This window comes from Leptonotus elevatus, chromosome 19, assembly GCF_054856555.1.
Source record: "Leptonotus elevatus isolate MCC_2025b chromosome 19, RoL_Lele_1.0, whole genome shotgun sequence".
Taxonomy (NCBI): domain Eukaryota; kingdom Metazoa; phylum Chordata; class Actinopteri; order Syngnathiformes; family Syngnathidae; genus Leptonotus; species Leptonotus elevatus.
Window position 1 is genome coordinate 5321127 of NC_141257.1, and position 23342 is coordinate 5344468.

The 23342-nt window shown below is 38.5% G+C and overlaps 1 protein-coding gene and 1 long non-coding RNA gene across 11 annotated transcripts in view; one reads left to right on the forward strand and one right to left on the reverse strand.

Annotated features, from left to right (window-relative positions):
- khdrbs3 (KH domain containing, RNA binding, signal transduction associated 3) overlaps positions 1-16813 on the forward strand; it is a 135037-nt gene extending 118224 nt beyond the window's left edge. For 3 of the 10 annotated variants that reach the window (XM_086062625.1, XM_086062626.1, XM_086062634.1), the window contains 12 exons: positions 14493-14563; positions 14625-14741; positions 14846-14873; positions 14948-15358; positions 15438-15486; positions 15732-15789; positions 15868-15945; positions 16008-16100; positions 16173-16293; positions 16367-16434; positions 16502-16591; positions 16669-16813. The gene's annotated coding sequence lies outside the window, so the exon portion shown is untranslated. Of the gene's footprint in view, positions 1-14492; positions 14564-14624; positions 14742-14845; positions 14874-14947; positions 15359-15437; positions 15487-15693; positions 15790-15867; positions 15946-16007; positions 16101-16172; positions 16294-16366; positions 16435-16501; positions 16592-16668 lie in introns of all 10 variants that reach the window. The other 7 variants (XM_086062632.1, XM_086062630.1, XM_086062633.1 and 4 more) reach the window with 7 other exon arrangements.
- On the reverse strand, positions 15145-20196 carry LOC147157629 (uncharacterized). The gene is made up of 4 exons (XR_015091221.1): positions 20014-20196; positions 18839-18908; positions 17739-17840; positions 15145-16705 (listed from the first exon to the last, which is right to left on the reverse strand). It is a non-coding gene; the product is annotated as an uncharacterized LOC147157629 (long non-coding RNA).
- Between the last annotated feature and the right edge of the window lie 3146 nt (positions 20197-23342).

Genomic DNA, 23342 nt, shown 5'->3' on the forward strand with positions numbered 1-23342 from the left:
GTTGTTTGCGAGGCGCCACCGAAGAACACGAGAGTCCCTCAGCAACGGCCCACAAAAGACTCCAGAGCCGCGGCGGTTACTCATACAGCTCTAACGGGAGATCCTATAAATACACAGCAAGTGTGCCGTATTGTATTTTCAAATGAACAATTTCCTATTTATGCAGAGCGCCGCTATAAAATGTTGCTTATTTCCACATCCCATTCGGGACATACAGTAGTTTCATAAAGTTATTTTATAAAAAAATAAATAAAAAAAAGTACAATGCTACATAACTGTCAGACACATACAAAAAGTTGACACCTATTAACCGTATAAATGAATGTGGTGTCCCTTATGTTACTGATTTTACTTTTAGTCATCTTAATTATCGTACAAGAGTTAAAAGAATGAAACCATAAAAAAACAACAGTAACAACAAAAAAAAATGCAGTTCTGCCATTGGCGAGTTGGCATGACTCCTTCTTGTGGTTGGCTCCAAATCAGCGCTTATCATCCAGAAGCTCCAAAACTGATCGCCTGTAGCATTTCAAAAACGTTTTTACAATTGGGAAAACATTGTTTCTTTGCAAATGCACCAATTGAAAACACAAAATTTAGATGTTTATACGTTATTTTTCACTCCGATTACAAAATATACCAGCAAATTGGGGGCCTTTATTTTTCACAAGGTTACATGGGTGCGCGTTTTTCTCTGTATTTTACGATAATCTTTAACCAATGTTTCAGAGAAAACGTCCTGCACCCTCTGACCTGCGAAATCTGCTCTTTATATGATCATTCTTTATGCAGTTTTACTTTTTAAATGTTTTGGAATTCGCACTGTTTCAAGTTCCCCCATTAACACAGGAGAAAGCGAAAGATTGCTAACATTGCGCAACTCAAACGGCGACAACATGCTAACAGCATTAATGACACTGAAGGGGGGTGTTAGCTGCTGGTATGAGAAGGAGACCTTTTGATGGCTAATTAGCGCAGGCAGCTGTCAGAACAGCAATGGCGACGAGCCGAGAGTTTTGATACTATGCTTCTATTTATGCTTTCGCAGCTCGCTTTTGTTCTCTTGGGGATTATTGGGTTGCAGAGGAGGACTCTGGAAGGAGGGAGGAGAAGGAACAAGGGTGGGGGGCGGTGGGGGGCGGTGGGGGGCGGTGGGTGGCGGGACATCAAATTTCTCCTTCCCGCGCTGGATGTGACCACATTAATTATAGATCCTCGGGTAGCAAGCACTAAGATTCATCGGACATATTTTTAGAATATGAGAAGCTGATTCGTTTCTTTAATCAAGACGACAGGTGTCGGCTCGGTTGAGAATTAAACGGGGAAAAAAAAAAAAGATGCTGAAAGCTGCTTAAAGTTGTCAGAGCTGGTGACATTTTGAGTTGGCAAAGGTGCGAATGATCTAGTTTTGCGCCTTGGGGCTGAAGGTGAGGGTTGATTAAACTTTGGGCGGCACACGCATGTTATAAAAAAAAAAATACATTGGGAACTAAGAATTGGGTGACGTTCTTTCCATCACTGCTACTAAAAGTGGAAAGATTGAAGTTTAAGTTTAGCGGGTTTTCTAGGAAATTTACAGCAAAAAAAAAAAGGAAAAAAAAGGATTAAGTTGTTGAAATGGAGAATGTCATCACTTGGCATGAAAGCATATTTTTGTCCAAGTGATGAGACATGCTAGCGTATGGGGGAAAAATGTGTTAGTTGAGAAAATGTGGCAATATTATGTTTTTTCTTTCACAATTTAAAAAATACAACGACATATTAGGGCTACTTTTTTTTTTCAGAGGGGGGGGGGGGGTTATATTCAGAGAAAAAAATTCGCAAATTTGCCACTTTATATTTACTATGGTAAATTTGCGAGAGAGATAAAATCAGAAACTTACCACAAATACACATAGCATAGTTATAGTTCAATGTGAGGATTCGTTGGTGGTTAATGGGACACTGTTTATAAAATGAAAGGCCAAATGGAGACAGATTCATTGGAGCAACAACACTTCCTGACCTCCTGTTTTTTTTCTCATAGTGACAAATTTATAATTTATTTAATTTAAGTGGCAAATTTGCAAATTTCCGAGGTTTTTTTCCGCAAATTTGACACTTTATAACGTGACAAATTTATAATTTATTTAATTTAAGTGGCAAATTTGCAAATTTCCGAGTTTTTTTTCCGCAAATTTGACACTTTATTAAGTGTCAAATTTGCGGGGGAAAAAACATACTCTTGTTAACAAAAGTGGAAAAAAAAGTTAAACTAGTAGAAATAGTTCAAATTAATTTTTGACGTCTATAGCCGTCAATGGCAGTGAATGAGTTCATGTTTTAAATCACCATCAAGGTCAGTATGGCCATTATGTACAAAAAATTCATTGTAATTCCTGACAGATTTCTTCTCACGAAGTTGCGATGCTTTATTGGGCCTTTTTTTGTTGTTGTCGCTGACATGAAACACGGCTCGCTGTCACGGCTTATTAATCTGCATATCGCTGTCGGCGCAAAGCCGGCGTGTTTTCCTTGTTTGCTTTGACTTGATCAAAGTCTTCCCCATGTGACCGCTGGACTGCGTCCCTTCATTCATCACTGATGACAAATAAAGCCCGTTTAATCCTGCTGGCCCGCTCAGAAAGCGATGACGAAGACAAACCACGGAATGGGAAATCGTCTTGTGTGTCAGGGTGCACAGGTGGCGGGTTTTTTTTGCAATTGGCTCCTTGAGACCCTCGGAAGCTGAGAGGGGGGATGACGCTACGGCGTGAAATTGCACATTTTAACGACTGACACTTTGTATTACTGCAACCCAAAAACAATCTGATCAATTATGCAACGAGTGTGTGATAAATTCCAGTAAATGCGGTCGCTTTGTAATAAGTGAAGTCAAAACTCGTTTTCGGCGCCACATATGGTTTCCCTCATTACGACTGTGAAAAGCGTTCAAATGTGATCATATTATTATTACATTATCCTTGCATTTGATTGCTATTATCTGCATTTTTTAGCAACACTTTTCAAATCAGAAGTTAAGGAAAACTGTGACAAGCAAATAACAATGACTTTTATCCAATTTCATAAAAAGGAGTTTTGTGAAAATAATTGTAAAAGTGGTTATAGTGTAGAACATTTTAACCCCCCCCCCCCCCAAAAAAAAAAAGATAATTTGTGGTGGACCAGATCTCCATCTCGAGGCCTTGAGTCTGGCATTGAGTTTGTACTAAAACTACATTGAAAGTTATCTTCGATTAATCCCACTGTTGTTGTCGTGCTTAAACCCTTTTCACACTGCATTTAGCAAGGCGCAGCCGTCTTCGAATCCATTAATAAATGCAGTGCATCACTTCCCGCATCTTTGTAAGTGAAAATGATCAAGCGCTCCTCAGTCCAATTAAAGAGACGTGCGATTTGATGTCGCCCGTGGGCTCGACCGCCAAACGGCCCGACAACTTTTGGACTCGACACATTAGAGACGTGTTGACAAATCGGTTTAATGACCGGCGACGGGAAAATGTCACAGCATGCATTGTTGACGTTACCTGTAACGTTCAATCAATTAAGTTGTCCGTCAACAACAAGGGGTCGACGAGCGCCATTAATTAAACACAAATTCCTCATTTTGAATATATTCTGTGATTTTTCATATTAGTTACTGCGTCATTGCTTCCTCTTATGTGTTTTTCTGTTTTAATTGTTCTGATTAATTGCAGCTGCATTCTGTTTCCCAGCCATTATTCTTACTATATTTTTTATTTAAAATTCAAAAGCAGTTCTTGAAAATCCAACTGGACCAATTGAATTTGAACAATGAATTGCTTTAATGCAGACTCTTTCGATTCCAGTGCATGCTTTTCTACGCCCCTCGTCATGTTCAGGGTCACAGATAAACCGAAGCCTACCTTCGGACTACGTTGTGAACTGGTCATACGTGCCATCAAACTAAAACCCGAAGCCATTGTCTCCAAAGAGCTTAATTTTCGCCCCTGAGCACATCACAAAACATCTTTTAGCTGTTGCGTCTTTTTGGCATTTAGCCGCGTCTGCAGCCCGTCATGCGAGCGCGCCGTCTGACAGCGGGATCCGGCTCGCGAGACCGTAAAAGCTGCAGCGCTCCGATGTAAGATGACACGACGCTCGTTTGCTTTCAGAGGTGAGAAGTCCTCAACGCCGTGGTGCCGAACGACCTTGGCAGTCGCGTCCCTTGGGGGGAGGTGAATTAATAGCTAACCTTCATATGATATCCTCAGCTCAACTCTTTCTGTGGTGACTATTTAACCCATTCACTGCCATTGACGGCTATAGACGTCAAAAATTGATTTGAACTATTTCTATTAGTTTAACATTATTTTTCCACTTTTGCTAACAAGGGTATGAAAACCTAGATTTTTTTTTATTGTACATTCATAACAGATATAAAATTTGTGATTAATCGTTAGTTAACTAGTGAAGGCATGTGATTAATTACAATTTTGAAAAATTGATCGCCTAATTGAAAAAAAAATATTAAAATTTGTATTCGTAATTAATCTCATGACTTCAACAGTTGACTCACGATTAATCACAAATTTTATATCTGTTATAAATGTACAATATTTTTTTTCTCTACGTTTTCGCATAAAATGAAACAAAATGCTAAACTAAGAGAAATCGTTCACATGAATTTTTGACGTCTATAGTCGTCAATGGCAGTGAATGAGTTAACATCTACCAAGTTGTAGGCATTTATCTGCAATAATCCTTTTTTGTATTTGACTAAATAACAAAATATAGCAATGAATTTAAGCATAACAGTCAGCTACATGCTCAAAAAGTGCTTCAAAAATGGCTACAATCACTTCACGAACGCAGCATTTCCGACACGAACGCGAGCCGCATTCAAACTGAAGCGAAACCCCCGCTCACTCGTTCCGCCAGTCTGTCAGCAATCAGCAAAAGTTCACCAAAGTTCACTGAACATTTCCTTTCAATTTTGCCAGTGAGGTGCAGATGATATCTTGTTTCCATTCCTTATTATGCAGTCGGCAGCATTAGAATGTGGATCGCTCAATTACAAGGTGAGATTTAAAGCAGTTTTGCTGACTGGAGCTGTAAGGCAGCCGCGTGTCCATGCGACTTGGAAAAACTGTATGTACTGTATGAGAGGTCTAATTCAATGATCTGTTAATCTGCTAATTAACAACCTGTGTAATTATTTATCTTCAGGGATAAAAAACACTTTGTGATCTTGTGACTCTTGTTTCGGCGCAAATGTTGTCATAATGCTTCTGTCGTCCACTCCATTAATTCAATTTGCTCTCATTTCCGGGTGTCTGAATACCAAGGCCATGAAGCGGCAAGACTTGCAAGATAAAGAAAAACAGACCAAACCCTAACCTAATTCATAACTGACAAAATGCCTGACTATTGGGGATAAATAGCCTTTTTTTTTTCCCGCACCAGTGAAATTCTAAGCCCAGCGCCAGCCACAAAACGAATCCTATTGTTAAACCAAACCTTAAGATGAGAAGCCCTATCCAAAATCATTTACACTTTGAAGCCCTCCCTTAAACTAAAAGTGTATTATCAGAATTCATAGTGTAAGCCTCTAACCCAAACAAAAACAGTTCAAGCATACCAAACCACCAACCCTAAAACTAACCATACTACTATTTAACTCTTTTACCGCCAAAAAAGTCAAATTATGTCAACTACATTTTTTTTTCTCAATGGGCAGTGCAACGTCTTGTGCAGCGCTCCTTTTGAGAATGGGTGTAAAAATCATAAAACAGACACTAATTATGGCCAGAAGATGGCAGCATTGTATTTCTTTTCAATGGGCTACCGGTAGTATCAAATAACAAGAAAACATGGCGGATCTTAGGAAGGAGAAAGTGAGCGTGTCACATTAAAACTAATTCACAGAGCGTCACTAAACACAACATATTAGTGTCAAAGTCACTGTTGAGCAGAAAATGTATCTTTTCACAAAAAGCTAATTTTCTACATATTTTTTCTATTTTCGCAAAGAACGAAATAAGGTAGAATCATACTTTTTTTTTTTTCAAATAAAAGAATGGAATGCGATCTTTCATGTGCTATCCGCCATGTTTATATACATTTGGCAAGTAAAAGAGTTAAGTAGGAGGGACTTCCAACTTTTTCAAATCCGACCCCTCAACCCAAAAAGTTGGGTGGGTAAACATGACACGGACCCTGGAGAATCCACCCCAATCAAGTGCTCCAGATCCATACCCAGGAAACATCTTGGATCGAGAAAGTCTCACCAAAAGCTTCATGACTTGGAACCTGGAACTCTGCACCTCAAACACGGACTTCTTCAGCCTTCGCCGGGTAGGATTTAACACATGTCCGTGAACATGGTTCATATACCTAACCTTAACCAAAACCGAACCTTAGCTGCTTCCCAAACGCTGACTCTAAACTTAAACCAAATTCCAACCAAGGCTAATAAAATCTCCAGCACACACTAAAACCCGCACCTAACACTTATCCCAACCCCTTACCCTAAGTCCAACCTTAACCCAAACACCACCAAAAAAATGGAAACTCTCAATCTAGCCGTTTATCATAAAACTCCTAATCAACCCCATATCTTGTTGCTATGGCGATAGTGTCCTCCAGGAAGATTAACATTCTACATTCGCCCATCGGGGGCGCTCTCTTGCCCTTTTGAAATTTTGGAAAAGAGAAGAAGTGAGTGAAGCTTCTGCTGGAGTGTACTGCATGCCTGTCCTCCTCCTCCTCACGCTCCACGGGCACATTTGCATAACATTCTTGAGGCCGGCGCGGAGCTCTGATGAGTAGGAGGTCCCGCGCAGTGAAGAATCGAGCAAGCCAAGTGTGAAATAAAGCACCTGATAAGACTTTGTAATTCTGGCAGATTGTCAACAACGGGGCCGTGGGCTTGTTCCAGGAATCCAATTTTTCTTCTGGAAATACAAGAAATGTGTAATATTAATCATGAACGGGTACGCATCGTTCGTCTTATTTCAAAAGTTCTTTTAGTTTCCAACCAGCGTTCCATGAGAGAAAATCATATCCAAATGATCCGGTTTTGCTCAGTTGGTCCTAAATGAATAAATTTTACGACAAATGGCTTTGCTCATCTATCTATGCTGGTGACGTACAGTGATAGGAATCACATTACGTGGCGGAAGGTACATCATTAGCGAGTTAACTGCAAGTTGTCGGACTTCATATTGACGCGGTCTTGGTGCTGCTGTTTTTGTTAGCGACGGCAGTTCAACTCTTTCATATTTGTGTATTAAACTAAGCGACAACCCTTTTTTTTCTGAATGGAACCGGTGTTAATTAGAGGCATTACGGTATTTTCTATACACCATATATGTTTGTGAGTTTACCGTGCAGGAGGCCATGTTCCATTTACCAGGCAATGACTTTTTCTCACTCTGTGACGTCCATTTGAATCAATTGAACATTTATGTTAGCAAGGAACATCACTTTTCACGACCGTCACTTACTCTCGATGGGAATTTTCACAGTTCATTATATTCCATTTGAAAACACTTTCTTTCATCTTGAACTGCACTTTATAACAATGCGGTCACTTGTTGAATGCTAAGAAAAAAAAGAGAGGGGGGAAAGTTTTCTTTCAAAAGAGGTATTGCATGAAATAAATCCAATATTTCCCAATGGGGAACAGTAGGATTTGGCTCAAAAAGCTATACACTGTTTTATATTTAAAACAGACATTTTGGGGTTATTTATATTAGACTTCTTTTTTTTTTACTTTATGAATAAAATATGCTTTACTCATTCTCATGAAAAATCCTACAGAATTTTTCAAAGTTGAAATATGAGTTTAATATGTTCCGTGGACCACGTTTGTAACTTGAGCAGTTCTTTGCAGAGGATAAAGACTATATCCATCTTACTATATGTTTTGCTCCATTATCCAAAGCATAATGCCTCTTTTTGGAAGAATTGGTGCTTGTTGTTAAACGAGTTCAGTTCACTGAAACACCAGGCAAGATTCATCTCACACATTTGCTCAAAGCAATAAACTCCCATCTGCATTGAAAGTAGTCCATTTTCTATTAAAACTTTATCTTTTCAAATCGCTCCCACGCAAATTGCATTATGGCAGAAATGTTACCTTCTGCTCGAGCGCACGTCTCCATAAATATGTGCTCGGGTTACAAAACGTCTAATTAGAGCGTCACCCCATATCACTCACCTGCCAACGCCGGGCTTATAGTTGTATTATTAATTCTGTGGAGCGTGTTCAATACAATACAGGCGTTGTCAAGTGTCCACGATTGAAAGTCAAACTTGGCTTCATGCTGGACTTGGCTTTTTAGCCCAAGTCTTAATTATATTCCATGTGCAATTTAGCTATGAAAAGACAACAGCAGGTGGGCTCAATATGGAAATGTGGCTGTTGTTGGGGGGGGGGCTAAATTTGTAGGCTTTCTGTATCATCGGGTTGCCACTTAAGAGTTGAGAGTGCAGAAATAATTATAATCAAACAATATTCAGCAAATTGCATATGCTATTTCTATTGTTGATTAGCATTCGTCATATACTGTACGTGTTAGCTCGTCTTTACAGATCATTTTCCTGCTGCCATTTTATCTCGTGATCTGACTCCATTTATTTGGAAGTTTCAGACCACCCGTCGCACTAAACATCATTTCCAAATAAACATCGACATTTCTCATCAATCAGCCCAGACGACGTCATTAGCTTTCTCAGCAGCAAGAACATCTGCATTGTAACGGGCCTCCCCCGTGCCTCGTATAACACAAAACGCGAGCTGCCGTTAAAAAAAGTAAAAATATGGCCGCAAGTTGTGAAGCTGTGACCTGCCGTTGAAAACGCGAGGTTGCAAACAGGAGGTCTGAATATTGATGAGGCTGGCAGCCAATACAGAGATTTTGTGTCTGTCTGTACGTGACTTGTTGTTCACCTTCAGCGCAGCCAAAACAGCCGCTGGCGTCACTGCAGTTAAGATGAGATTCCGGGCAAGTTGTTTGGGTGAACTTTTCCTGGAATTTACTGCAGTCGAGTAAAGCAAGGAACCTGATATTGTTCAACTCTTGCTATCCAAAGAACAACACTGATCGAATGTAAAACTGTTCTTTGTTTGTGCATGCTGTAAGAGACAACCAACACTTTTTGGAAGCTTATCACCGATGTGGTGGGGGGTGGGGCTGGATTGTGGGGGGTGTAGCATGCATATATATATATACATATTTTTTATACATACGGACGTATAAATAATATTTATACGTATATACGTTTTTTTTTATACATACGGACGTATAAATAATATTTATACGTATATACGTATTTTTTTATACATACGGACGTATAAATAATATTTATATCTATATACGTATTTTTTTATACATATGGACGTATAAATAATATTTATACCTATATACGTATTTTTTTATACATACGGACGTATAAATAATATGTATACCTATATACGTATTTTTTTTATACATACGGACGTATAAATAATATTTATACCTATATACGTATTTTTTTTATACATACGGACGTATAAATAATATTTATACCTATATACGTATTTTTTTATACATACGGACGTATAAATAATATTTATACCTATATACGTATTTTTTTATACATACGGACGTATAAATAATATTTATACCTATATACGTATTTTTTTATACATACGGACGTATAAATAATATTTATACCTATATACGTATTTTTTTTATACATACGGACGTATAAATAATATTTATACCTATACACGTATTTTTTATACATACGGACGTATAAATAATATTTATACCTATATACGTATTTTTTTATACATACGGACGTATAAATAATATTTATACCTATATACGTATTTTTTTATACATACGGACGTATAAATAATATTTATACCTATATACGTATTTTTTTATACATACGGACGTATAAATAATATGTATACGTATATACGTATTTTTTTAATATATGGACATATAAATAATATATATATATACGTGTATATGTATTTTTCATACGGACGGACGTATAAATAACACTACACACGATGTTTACTTAATTTTCACCTGTGAAACTTCATCCTGTTCACCTGTGAAGTGGTTGTAGTGCACAAATGTGCAAATTATGGGGGAGGCAATTAAGGCATTTAGCCGATGTTTAGTATTTAGCCTACATTTTACCAACGCAATCGAACCACTTTGCAGTATGTTAAAACAACTTTACCAATATGTTCAAGCACCTTTTTATAAATACGTTGCAGCACGTTCGAACGACTTTGCCAAAACGTTTGAACAACTTTGCAGTACGTTCGAATGACATGTTTACATTAGCAGTTCACGCTTCCATAGTTAATCGAATGGTACGCAGGTAGAGGAAGCGAACAATTTTTGATTTGCCGACAACGTACAGTATAAAAGGAACCCACCCGTGCACTTTCTGCGACAAAAATGTCAACGTGTCCGTCAATTCAAAGTGAGTGCCAAACCGGAGCAAGGTTCAACACTGCATGTGACCGCTGACAGAATGAGAGTCTGCCTACTTAGTGTCACATGAAAATTAATGGACATAAATGTACTCCGCAGCTTAGGATAATCACATCGCTGCTGTGGGCTAGTTGGGGAAGGAGTGGGGATGTGGGGGGGGGGGGGGGGGGGGGGGTGGGGGTTGGGATGGGGGGCTCAGCCTAAATAGCTCATTAATTCAAATGCAGGGGAGGTCACAGCGAGGTTTTGACTTGGTGGCTTTGACATTTTAATAAGAGGTACGCCGGTGTCGCCATTAATTGACATTTGTTATACAATAATAGCACGCACTCGGAAAAACCTGTGAGAAAGAACAGGGCACTTTTTGCTGTAATAGGGTAATGTAAGGTTATTGTCATTACAAAGTATTTTATTAAAAAAAAAAAAAAAAAAAGTATATTTTTTTTATTGTTGATGAATATACTGTGCTGTGTCTCAAAAGTGAGTGCACTCCTTGTTTTTGTTTTGTTTTTAACACTTTACATTTTGGGGCACAATTTGGGACATTTTCACTTAGGGGTCTACTAACTTTTGTTGCCAATGGTGTGTTGTGTGTTGAGGTATTTTGAGGAAACAGGAATATTTACACAGATTTCTGATTATCTTTTATATTATGCCCTTGAAAAAATACACATTTCTTCTCATGAGATCATGTTTTATACTGACAGAATACATCTTTGTTCTGAAAGATTTTTCTTGAAACCACGACTACTCTACACATATACTCATACAATATTCATAAAATATTACATTTCTTCCTTTTCTACATGGCAACGTTTAATTCCATTATGAAAGAGTCCTTGGTCCCAAAAGTTTGGAGAACACTTGCGCTCAATCATTGGTGTCCAAACTATGGTGCAGGGCCCATTTGCGGCCGGCCATTCATTTGTAAGCGGCCCACGACATATACTAAATGTGACATCTAATCAATTATTTTCATATACTAAAGAGTTTTTTCTAAATATGCAAATATGTGAATAATAAACTATTTACGATTAATCAAGCAACATTACTCTTCATAATACTGTGATGAATGAAGATCATTATTTTTTACAAGCAAAAAAAAGGGGTTTTCCTTGCTCTGTCAACCGTCCAAATTAGGAAAATATCACATGCAATAATACATATATGCTTCTTTGACTGTTTTCAAAATATTTCAGTCCTTTAATTTTTTTTTTTGTTTGTTTTTGTATGTGGCCATTATAAGAAAAAGTTTGGGCACCCTTGTTATAAATAATCCAATTTGTCAATTTACATTCAGTATGAGCCAGATGAACATGAACTTTCATTAGGAACATGAGCGTCCTATAGTCACTCCATTTATCGGCATACGCTGTTTGGTCCCCTGAGGGCAAAATATGTGGCTCATTAAGTGCTAAATGCTCCGTCGTGTACGCCGTCTAGCTGTTGAATTTGCGCCGCAGATTTCTGCTGCCATTGGACATTTGGCTAGTTGCCCGCTGTGTCCAGTGGCGTAGCAACATTCCCCAGGGGCCCCAAGCAAGAAGGGATTGGGGCCCTCAGGACCATTCATAGTATACATAGTGCATCATTTTAAAACTGCACATCTGTATTTTCAATAAACGATCACCATTAAGTGAGCGAGACAACAGGAAAATTAAATTACTAATCGCATGGCTGTTTAAAAAAAAAAAAAAAGCCTTACTATATATGGTTGTTTTTTCTTAAGTATAAAAAAATACTATAAATGGTCCTTTAATTTTTTTTAAATAAAAGTTTTACAATAAATAGTTGTTTTAACTTACTATACATCGTTAAAAAAACACCTTACTATGCACGGCCATTTTCTATACATTGTTATTTATTTTAAATAATAAAATACTTAATATACATAGTATTTTTTAAATAAATGCCTGACTATACATGGTCATTAATTTATTTATTTTTTAAACACCTTACTACACATGGTCGTTTAAAAAAAACGACTTACTATACAATATACATGGTCATCTTTATTTAAAAAGAAAAAGAAAAAGAAAAGAAAAAGAAGAAGACGCATATGACCTATTGCACCGATGTCACGTGGTCACGTGACTGCCCTATGATGGACGGACGGAAGGAAATGACTGTTAAATAGAAGTGGACGTGACCCGGAACGACTTTGTGACTTAGCGGTTATTATTTTACTAATTAAAAGTTATTTATTATTTATCGAGTTCGTACACTGTACACTAACTCGAGTTCGGAATAAGTGTACTCATCACCTTTATTAATTTTTGCTCAGAGCAACGTGATCAGATGGCACATGAAATAAAATATCGACTCCCGTACCGTTGTTAACGCGTTCGATTCCCGCCCTTTCCTTTATTTTCTATAATTTGAGAAATAATCTCATAAAAACTGAAGGGATCTGGAATCGAACTCAGGTCTCTTCTCAGTCAGACCTTTGTTACTGACTACTCGGCCAATTTCAGCGCTGTAAAATTCAAATGTATCGAGTTTGTACAATAACTTGAGTTCGGAAGAAGGGTACTCATCACCTTCATTAATTTTTCGCAGATGTAACCTGAACAGGTGGCCGTTGAAATAAGATATCGACTGCCGTACCAATGGTAACGCGTTCGAACCCCGACCTCTCCCTTATTTTCAATAATTAGAGGAATAATCTAGTGAAAACAGAAAGTATCTGGATTCGTACCGAGTTCTGTGGTAACCGAGAACCTTGATGCAGACCACTCGGCCAGTATATTTGCCAAGAATTTAGAGTCTTGTGTATGAGTGAATTGAAAGTAATAACCATAAAAATATATATATATATATATAATGGCTGGTGGGGAGGGGTGAAGGTTGGGGATATTCCTGAGTAAATAACTTCTAACTTGCTTTCGGAAGAAACGTACTCATACGTACTCATCCACCTTCATTGATTCTTACCTGTTGCAACGTGAACAGGTGGCCGTTGAACTAAGATTTGGACTCACGTACCGGTGGTAACGCGTTCGATCCCCGCCCTTTACTTTATTTTCTATAATTTGAGAAATAATCTCATAAAAATTGAAGGGATCAGGAATCGAACTCAGGTCTGTTGATACGGTAACCTTTGTTACTGACAACTCGGCCAATTTCCCGTCAATGGAACTCTAATTTATCGAGTTTGTACACTAATTTGGGTTCGGAAGAAGTTTACTCATCACCTTCATTAATTTTTAGTCAGACAAACGTGACCTGTTGGCACTTGAACTGAGATTTGGACTCCCGTACCGGTGGTAACGCGTTCGATTTCCGAAGTCGCTCTTATTTTCAATAATTTGAGGAACAATCTCGTAAAAGCAGAAGAGATCTGGATTCGAACAGTGATCTGTGGTCACTGCATCCCTAACTACTGACCGCTGGTCCAGCTTCTCCGTTACAATAGTTTGAATCATATCATATTTATAAAGTTCATACAATCATGTGAAAATCCCACAAATACCCAAGATAAAACAGCGAATACCTTCAACCATGATGGCCGAATGGTATAAAACTTTGCCTCCGGTTCAAGTGATCTTGGGTTCGATTCTCGTTGGTGCACCCTCGAAACTAATATATCTGACGACGATTTCTAAAGTGTGTAGAAAACAAGTTTCGAACACGAGAACAAATATTCCGAAGTCAATGTCTTATACCACTCGGCCATCTCGGCATTAAGAGCTCAGGAATTTTTGGTTCTATTCATAGAATCAGTGGTTGTGTCATCCGGTCATTTTTTATTCTATAGCATAATTATGACCTAAAGAACCGGAAGTCACAAGACAGCTTGGGTGAATGGCTAGCATAATGGGTACTGACACAGACGAACAGGGTTCGATCCCAGTCAAATAATTTAGTTATTTTACCAGGATTTTCTGTCTCAATGCAGTCGAAATACTTATTTTGTTCTCTTGGTTAAATAAAGCTTTTGAAAAAAACAGCAAGTGATGACGTTGTTACCGAAAATCTATTTAAGCTGTGACTAATTGAGCGAGCGGTCTTTCTTTTCTTCGCCAGCATCACGTCGACGTCCTCCGCCTGCTGTTCGCCACTCATCTCGACAAGATGACCAAAAGCTTTGACAAGAGGTTTGTTTAAAGATTCTTCTTACACTCGTCGTTGTAACTTCTAACATGTTCACCTTTTCAGCATGCAAACACCTTGCTAGCAGGCTAGCTAAAATGTTTGCTCGATCGTGGTCAATCAACGTCAACCCAAAATGACACCAACGCATTTATTTGACATGTTCGGAAATAAATGCTCGCGGTAAGTAAAGTACTTATTTGTTAAAACGTTGTTCTTAAACGCCAAACGGTACTTGGAAACGGAAGCTCTTGAGTAACACTAAGTGCTTTTTTTCCCCTTTCCAGAATCTGGAAAAGAGCAGTTTGGCAGAAGGTAAGTTGCCAGCGTTTGTACATTAACAACTTCAGTGAGAATCAACTCTTAACTTTCTTTTATTTTGTCCACAGGCTTGCATCTGGAAGCGAATGAACTCTCCTTGAAATAAAGTTGCTTACTTCCCCTATCTTTTTGACTATGGCTTTGAAATACTTTCTTCTTTTTTTTTCTTTTCTCCACTGGCTTAACGTGCTTGCATGTTTCAAAGCTAACTATATTATGTTACCGTGTCTTTCAGCCCAGGCCATTGACACGATGTCCAGCCCTGTTCTCGTCACTGGTGAGACACAAACACTCATACATGTTAAAATGTGATATGTTTTAATTGGTTTTAGCACATGGTGAAGATGACTGGAGGAAGGTAAGTAAAAAAAAATCCAGGTGACTTGCACTGACATTCCTAACGTCCTGCTTTTTTCTATGTGTGCAGGTAAAAACTGCATTTTGACTTGAACCTGAGCTGCATGAACAACAAGAAACGTGTACGAGGCTGGCCATCGAAACAAAATGGCTGACGTGAACATTTGATAAACCTATTTGAACATCTCTCTCTTTTTGTAGTTTTCCAAAAGCTGCATTGAACTGCGCTTTACTCGGGACCCTCAAAAAGGTACATTTACCTTTTTTGTGCCGACACGTTGATGTTTGTTTTCTTCTACTTTTCTTAACTGAATGGTGCCAAAGCATCTCTGGGCCCTGCAGAAACTCAACCGCTTTTTTTTTTTTTTTTTATAAATTATATAAATTGTTGACACACGTTAATAAACTGAAGTAGCAGCTGGACTGGTTGATTGCTTATCTCCTGTTTGTGTGTCAGTTCGTCCGCCGGAAAGTCACTTCAATGTTTTCTTCAAGGTCATCTTCCTGTGAATGCAGCTGCGTCATCACTGACAGTCACAGAAACGAGTCGCAGGTCCTCTTCTGTACTGGTGGATTTCAGTTCTGTCAAATTTGCTGCATTAAAAAAACACTTGCGTCCTTTTTGTTGTAGGGTCCACTTGACCAGACAGTGACTGTCCAACACTTGTGTTCTTGTTGCTGCATTGATGCCATCAGCTTATAGTTTACGGTAAGTTTTGAATGTTGTTGACTTCGCGAGCTTCTCCTCTGTCTTCCAATGTTCTGCTGCAGGCGCCGAGGAACATGGCAGACTTCCTGGCGATGCAGCCGTGTGAGCAATTTGGCCCAAATTCCACAAAAGTTGTCGGCTCCCCTTCTGTGCTGGTGGGTTTCATCATATTTCAAAAACTGTAGAAGCTGGACTAGTTGATTGCTTATCTCCTGTTTGTGTGTCAGTTCGTCCGCTGCCAAACTGCAAAGAAGTGGAAGGTCGTCACTTCAAGGTCATCTTCCTGTGAATGCAGCTGCGTCAACACTGACAGTCACAGAAACGAGTCGCAGGTCCTCTTCTGCACTGGTGGATTTCAATTCTGTCAAATTTGCTGCATTAAAAAAAAACAAAAGAAAACATGTTGTCCTTTTTGTTGTAGTCCACTTGACCAAGCATTGACTGTCCAACACGTGTGTTCTTATTGATGCCATCAGCTTGAAGTTGACGGTAAGTTTTGAATGCTGTCGACTCGGCGAGCTTCTCCTCAATGTCTTCCAATGTTTTTCTGCTGCAGGCGCCGAGGAACATAGTGGACTTCCTGGAGTTGCGGCCGTGTAAGCGATTGGCCCAAATCCCACAAGTCGTCGGATCCCCTTCTGTGCAGGTGGCTTTCATCATATTTCAAAAACGTTTGCTGTACAACAAGTTGACTTGACTCACTGATGTCGTTTTTTGTTTTAGGGCTGCACGATCTGCTCCCGCTGGCTTGCAACTTCACCTGGTGACCACAAGGAGGCAGCAATCAAGTCAAACAACTTCAAGTTTATTTTTTGCCATTCCAACATGTTTTACTCTGCAAAAAAAATAAAAGTTGACAAATTGGAAATTTATTGAGCTCTTCTTGTAACATTGCAAAACATTTTTTTTAAATGTTTCATAAAATATATATTGTAAAATAAAGGGGTGTGGCCAAGTTGCAGGGTAATGCAAATTATCTAGCGGGAAGCAATCTGATTGGTGGGTTCTGTAACTGCCAGCATCTGATTGGTTGGCTCCATAAAAGGGTGTGGTTTATGCAAGTTATTTAGCATCAAGCAATCTGATTGGTGGGCTCTGTAATAAGTGTCAGCATCTGATTGGTTGCTCCAGAAATGGGCGTGGTTATGCAAATTATTGGGGTAATTATATGCGGATTACGCCACATATGGTGTATGTGGTGGAAATGTGGGCGTGGCTATGCAAATTAATTTGCATGCAGCCCTCTAATAGGTCAATTCTTAGAGGAGTGGTAATTTATGCAAATTAATTTGCATACCTTCATCTGATTGGTCAATCTAGAGTGGGCGTGGTCATTTATGCAAATTTATATTTAAAAAAAATATACATACTTTTTTATAGGTGGGCATGTTGAAGCTTCATAGTAGCAAGAAAGCATTTTTGGGCCCTTGAATGGATTGCAAGTGGATTGTTCAGGTTGTTCTTGAAGACGTTTTGGCCCCTGGTCCGAGCAGGCTTCCTCGATTCATGCTGAAAATCTCGCCACCCGGCCTTGAGAATGAAGCGAGAAAGCCAGCTCGGACGGGAGACCAAACGTCTTCAAGAACAATCCACGTGCAATCCATTCGAGGCCCTGAAAATACAAGCACAGTGCAGTTGGAAATCAAACACGGAGACGCTCATTTCACTTGAACAATATATTTGACTTGAGACAAGCACTTTTATGGACACAGCAATCATTTCATGTTGGGCTCAAGTTACAAAGATTGGTTGACAGGCTGCACACAACATTTGTCTTCAAATAGCGCACACACCTGTTCATAAGCAGCTTGCTGTCAATGGAGTGCAGAACCATCCGACATGTCCTCAAGTCTTGAGTCTGTTGGCTGCGTGTGCGTCCAAGACGTCCTCCCATCCTGTTGGGAAACAAAAACAAGAGTGTGAAAACCTAGAAAAATTTTTACTGTACGTTTAGAACAGATATAACATTTTTGATTAATCGTGAGTTAACAAGAAGTCATGTGATTAATTATAATTAAAATGTTTAATCGCCTAATGCTCCTAATTAAATATAAGAAAAGATTATTAAAAATTAGGGGCGTCAGACGATTAATTTTTTTATTGTAATTAATTGCATGACTTCACTATTTAACTCACGATTAATCGCAAATTTTATATCTGTTCTAAATGTACAATAGAAAATTCTAGGTTTTCATACTCTTGTTAACAAAAGTAGAAAAAAATAGGAAACTAACAGAAATAGTATGAATATTGAAATTTTTACGACAATGGCAATGAATGAGTTAAAATGCATCAGTTAAAAATCGTTAACAAAGGTTAGCATGTGGAATCATCAGTAAAAGATAAAGCATTTTTAGCTAATCCAAATCAAAGTTCACAGACCACCTGGAACAACATGCAGAGGTTCTACAGTCTGTCCACTCATGACATTTGTGGACATGATCTATCTGTCAATAGACACATAGCCGAGAAATAAGACTGAGATGTTACCTAATATTTGGACACTTGAGGGGCACCTCATGATTTGTCTATCTACTCTCAGAAACTGTATACATTAGTCAAAACAACAAATATGGTGTACCTAAAAATTTGGCCAGTTTGGAAAGTCATTAGGTAGATGAGCGCAACCAAAAACAAAGATTTTTTTTGAAAAGGTTATTTTTATTTTTGTTTGTAAGTTGTTTATATTTTCTAAATATTTCCTTTTTCAATCATTTGGGCCACACTAATGTTATTTTTTAAAAGCACATGTTCAGAACCATTGAATGTTGTTCTGGTGTGTGTCTAAGTACATCAAGCGCAAGTCAGTGCACTGACAAATGGCAAAGTGGCATCAGACACACCTCCTCAAGCACACAGCATGGCATCCTCGGTGTAAAAAAAGTACACGCACCTGTCGAAAAACAGTTTTCCAATTGCATGCTTGTAGCACAGACCCATCCATGTCCCAAACGGCCTCGACCCTGTCAAGAAAACAGAAACGGAAGCAGTGAGTAATGCTCATTTGCATATCGTATATGCCAATTTGCATAAAATACTAGGCTTTCAAACCATTGAAATACTCTGAAATATTCGCGTCACAACTTGAAAAATGTCATATTATTGAAGTTTTGACCACAGGCTGCCTGTTGATGATTTTTCATAGAATGCAAGTGATACATGCACTGAGCAAGCAGGTCAGCGCTGTCCAACCTAAGCCACTCCCCCACCCGCTCACTCCGCTCTGCCGACTCCACCCATCACTGGCACAAGACCGCGCCTTCGCCAACCACTGCTGCCCCGCCCTCTAGAACATATGCTGCATTCGAGGATGCTCGGAAATCTCCCCTTTTCTTTTTTGGGGGGAAATACCACTTGCGAAGTGGGAAGGTGGGGGGGTACTCGACTTCAACGACGGACTACAATGTGACGTCACTCCACAATGGCGACCCCTTTGGAAAACACAATTTACTCGAGTATAAAACTAGATAGCTTTCTTCATTCAAAAATATTCGACATAACTTTGCGTAAAAAAACGTCTACCTGCATGAAATTATACGGTGAACTACTGAACTGTATGAAATGCTTATGATATAAGATAAAAACAATAAATTAAGCAAGATTGCGAGAAGGCAAGTTTGTTGGAGGTCAAAATGAGTTTTGAGGACCAAAACAAAAAGACAAATGTATCACTATCCACCATTTTAGTTGTTTACTTTTGCCTCGAACACTTTCAGGTCGGAACTGAAAAAGCAACTCTGATCAATTCTGACCATCCTCGAATACAGCATCAATTAATCCCTCAAGACATCAGGAATACTAACTCATTAAAACATTTTCAAATGATCAAACTGCGTTTTCTTGAATCCTGCTGTTATTTTTCTGCATTTACTATTATTTGTATCTCACACTTTCTCGTTTTCGACAAGTAGACTAATAAACACATTTTACATTGGACAATAGTATCGAGTCTCGTTAGCTGATCTAATCGAATCAGCCGAGGACACGCTAAACAAGAGACGATGGTTCACAAAATATACTTTTAGAGGACCATGCAGTAAAAACGTGGAAAAGTTAAAAACACGTTACCTTTTCACAACACGTCGCCACTTTTCTTCAGCTGACGTGCAGGTAGACGGGCAGCAGCCGACGTAGAGACAATATTCCTTTAGTGTGGACGCCTCTGTGCATGTAAACAATCCAAAATTACCTCCTAAAGTAACTTGAAAGCGACCATGTGCTCAAAACAAAACAAAACACGCCAAACCAAACAATTTCTCATTTCCTTTTCCGGTCGGTGTTTAACTTCCGGGTCGCAGCTGAGTTCAGAGCTAACTAGCTAAAATAATAATAATAAAAATAATAATGTGTATTATATTTTATAACAATGTACGAATCAACATCTTGATAATTATGTGTCTTAAATGTATCCTGGGGACGGGGCTTAATAAGCTTCGGCTTCATCCCGTCGGTCCTTTTTTCTTTTCGGATGTAACGAATATAAATTGTGTTGAAACTGTCACAATGATATGTCCGAAAGTGAAAATGAAATAATAAAAACAAAACAAAAGAGTATGAACAGGAGGCTGTCAACCATGATTATGAATCTCTGCTCAAGATTGATGTTGATGGTTGTCAGATGACTATTTCTTTTAGCAAAACCTGCTAATAAGACTTGCTAATGACTCCAAAGAAGATTTTATGCGTCTCCTCTTAACGCTCTCCAATTTTGCAGATTTGAAAATATGGGAATTTGAGACTGTCAATTGTCATTGCTGAACTGCTAATGTGCATAATGTGTCAAATCTGTTCACCCTCTGGGGCAATTGCCTGCCTGGCTGTGTCTGAAGTCACACAAAACTACTTTTTAAACAATTATAATGCATTGTGTACAACCGACATATGGAGCAGATGTTGTTTGTTTAAATAATGAAAAACCGGGATCCCAAAAAAGTGAAATCATCTTAAAGCCATGTCATGTGTGGTGAAGCACTAGAGTAGAAAATGCACTTAGGGCAAAGCAATGTGATCAATCAAAAACTTTTTTTTTTTTTTTTACTTGTCCATTGATTTCCCATGTGGATATCAACAAAGAATTCATTTTCAGGAATGAGAATCTGAGCATGGTGGAAAAGAATACCTTGACACTGAATGCTAATGTTGCTCATTAACATATTTAAATTAGACCGTTCCAATACAGATCTCTTTTTCCCTTTGCAAGATTGCACGCAGAAAATTTGACGCCTGTGTGTGAGAAAGAGAAAGACACCAAACTGGAGCCGAGGGAACAAATCATGTGATGAAGTGCCGGAGGCTTTCACCGCCGTCGTTTATTGTGGCGATGCAGGAGGAGACGGCGACGACAAAGAGCCGTGACAAATAGCTCTGACGCCCCAGTCAGTGATACAAACATCAGGCTTTTGTGTCTCAAACCACCGAAGACCTGCCACAGCCTTCGTGATGAATCACACGCCGCCCAAAACCGGCTCGAGCAGTCAGCAATTCGAGGAATAAACGCCGCACCGCATTTTTAGGAATTGTAGCCGTTTTACACAAGGTTAAAGAATAATTGAACAAGAATGCTTTGTTATTGTTATATAATTTATTGATTGTTCCATAACTGATCATCGTTTTCAGTTGTGGATACAGAGACCACACTATTCCGTTATTTATACAACTAAAAACTTTCACATTCAATGAGTTTAACCACCTTCAAATAATGTATAAAGCCCATTATGAAATTTTACCAGTTAATATACAAATCAAATTTGAAAAAAAAGGGAAAGTGAGTACATATTAATAGGAACAGGCATTTTTTTCCCAAACCTAAATATAGAACAAAACAAAACGATGTACGATGCACTTTTTCGTGAGTTTGCCATTTAACTGTTTTATCATTTTGGCTGTAGTAATGAAATTCACTTTTTTCTTTTTTTAAATAAATTGTAGGCATAATAAGCACTTTTAGGGGGTGCCAACATTCATTCATTCATTTTGTCAGGTCCACGATTCTTTGCAAAACTATACATTTTCCAACTAGCAACTTGCCAGCTCAGCTAGCTGCTTCCGCTACCCGAGCGCATCTGCCAATTTGGTGACTGCGCTCGGCATAAAAACGGACACATAAACCGTAAACCTTGAAATGTTTCTATTAATGTTGTTTTTGGACTGCAGTAGAAGCTCATGGAGCCAATTTATTATTGTTTTTTTTTTGCATATTTTTCCACCCTTTGACTACGACGAGAAGCAGTGCGAAATGACTGCTCTCAAAAAATGGAGCAAAATACTCCTAAACGATAAAGATGGCGTGGCTACTTGAATGAAGGTCACATTTGCATACGGTCTGTGTCTGTTGAGTTGTTAGCGCAACATGTGAAGCTGGTGTTTTCTTTCTGGGGTTAAATGTACAACGGTAAGGTCGTCGTTGCGGAAATGTCACCGCAAAAAAAAAATGTCCCCTTCCTCATTTTTTCTTCATATTTGTACAAGTTACCCGCCCTGCATCGTGACATCTGAATTGCAGACCATAAAAAAGTTATTCTCCCTTGTACAACGGCATGGATCTTTGATTACCACCCTGAAGATAAGTACCCATATAATACTATGGCCTGTTCTAAATACTGCTTCCTCTTTTCACAAGCGGTTCCCTACAGGATTGAGAAGCGAGTGATTAATTTGATTGCCCCCCCCCCCCATTCACACCCCCTTTGGCGCTACATTCTCCGACTTGAGCCGAGTTTTCCCAGCGAGCCGAGCAAATGGGACTGCTACGCGACTCCTGATGACATTTATTTGCATGTGCAGTCTCACCTCTGTGCACGCTTTTAAATTAGCGCTTTCTCTTCTTCCTCGCCACCAAACCCGCTAGCATTATTTTTTTCACAAATATAATAGCACAGATGATATCAAGTAATTTGCTTTTATTTCAAACCGACGACAGTGTATTTCGTCGGTTCCAATTTATGCGAGCTTCCAGGAAAGAACTGCACTTTTGCACCCGGTTCACGGCATGAAAGAAACATAATAATTGCCTCAAATATGTGGTTTGTTTGGATCAGATAACTTGGGTTGTCATATTGGAAGTTGCAATAGAGCAATCACCTGAAAGCATACAGGTCTGCCAGGCTGCAGTATTTGCATGAAAGTAATGCCTGTGTAATCCTATTGTCATCGTTATGGTACTCCATTGAAATCATAGTTTGTATTGGTTTAATAACGTGTTATTAACTAGTCATTACATATAGTATGTACTACCAATTGTTGACAATTTTACTTAAATCCTATATATTTTTTGTTTATTTTCCAATTATAAAAAATAAATAAATAAATAAATTGATAAATAAATAAATAAATAAATAAATTGATAAATTGATAAATAAATAAATAAATAAATAAATTGATAAATAAATAAATAAATA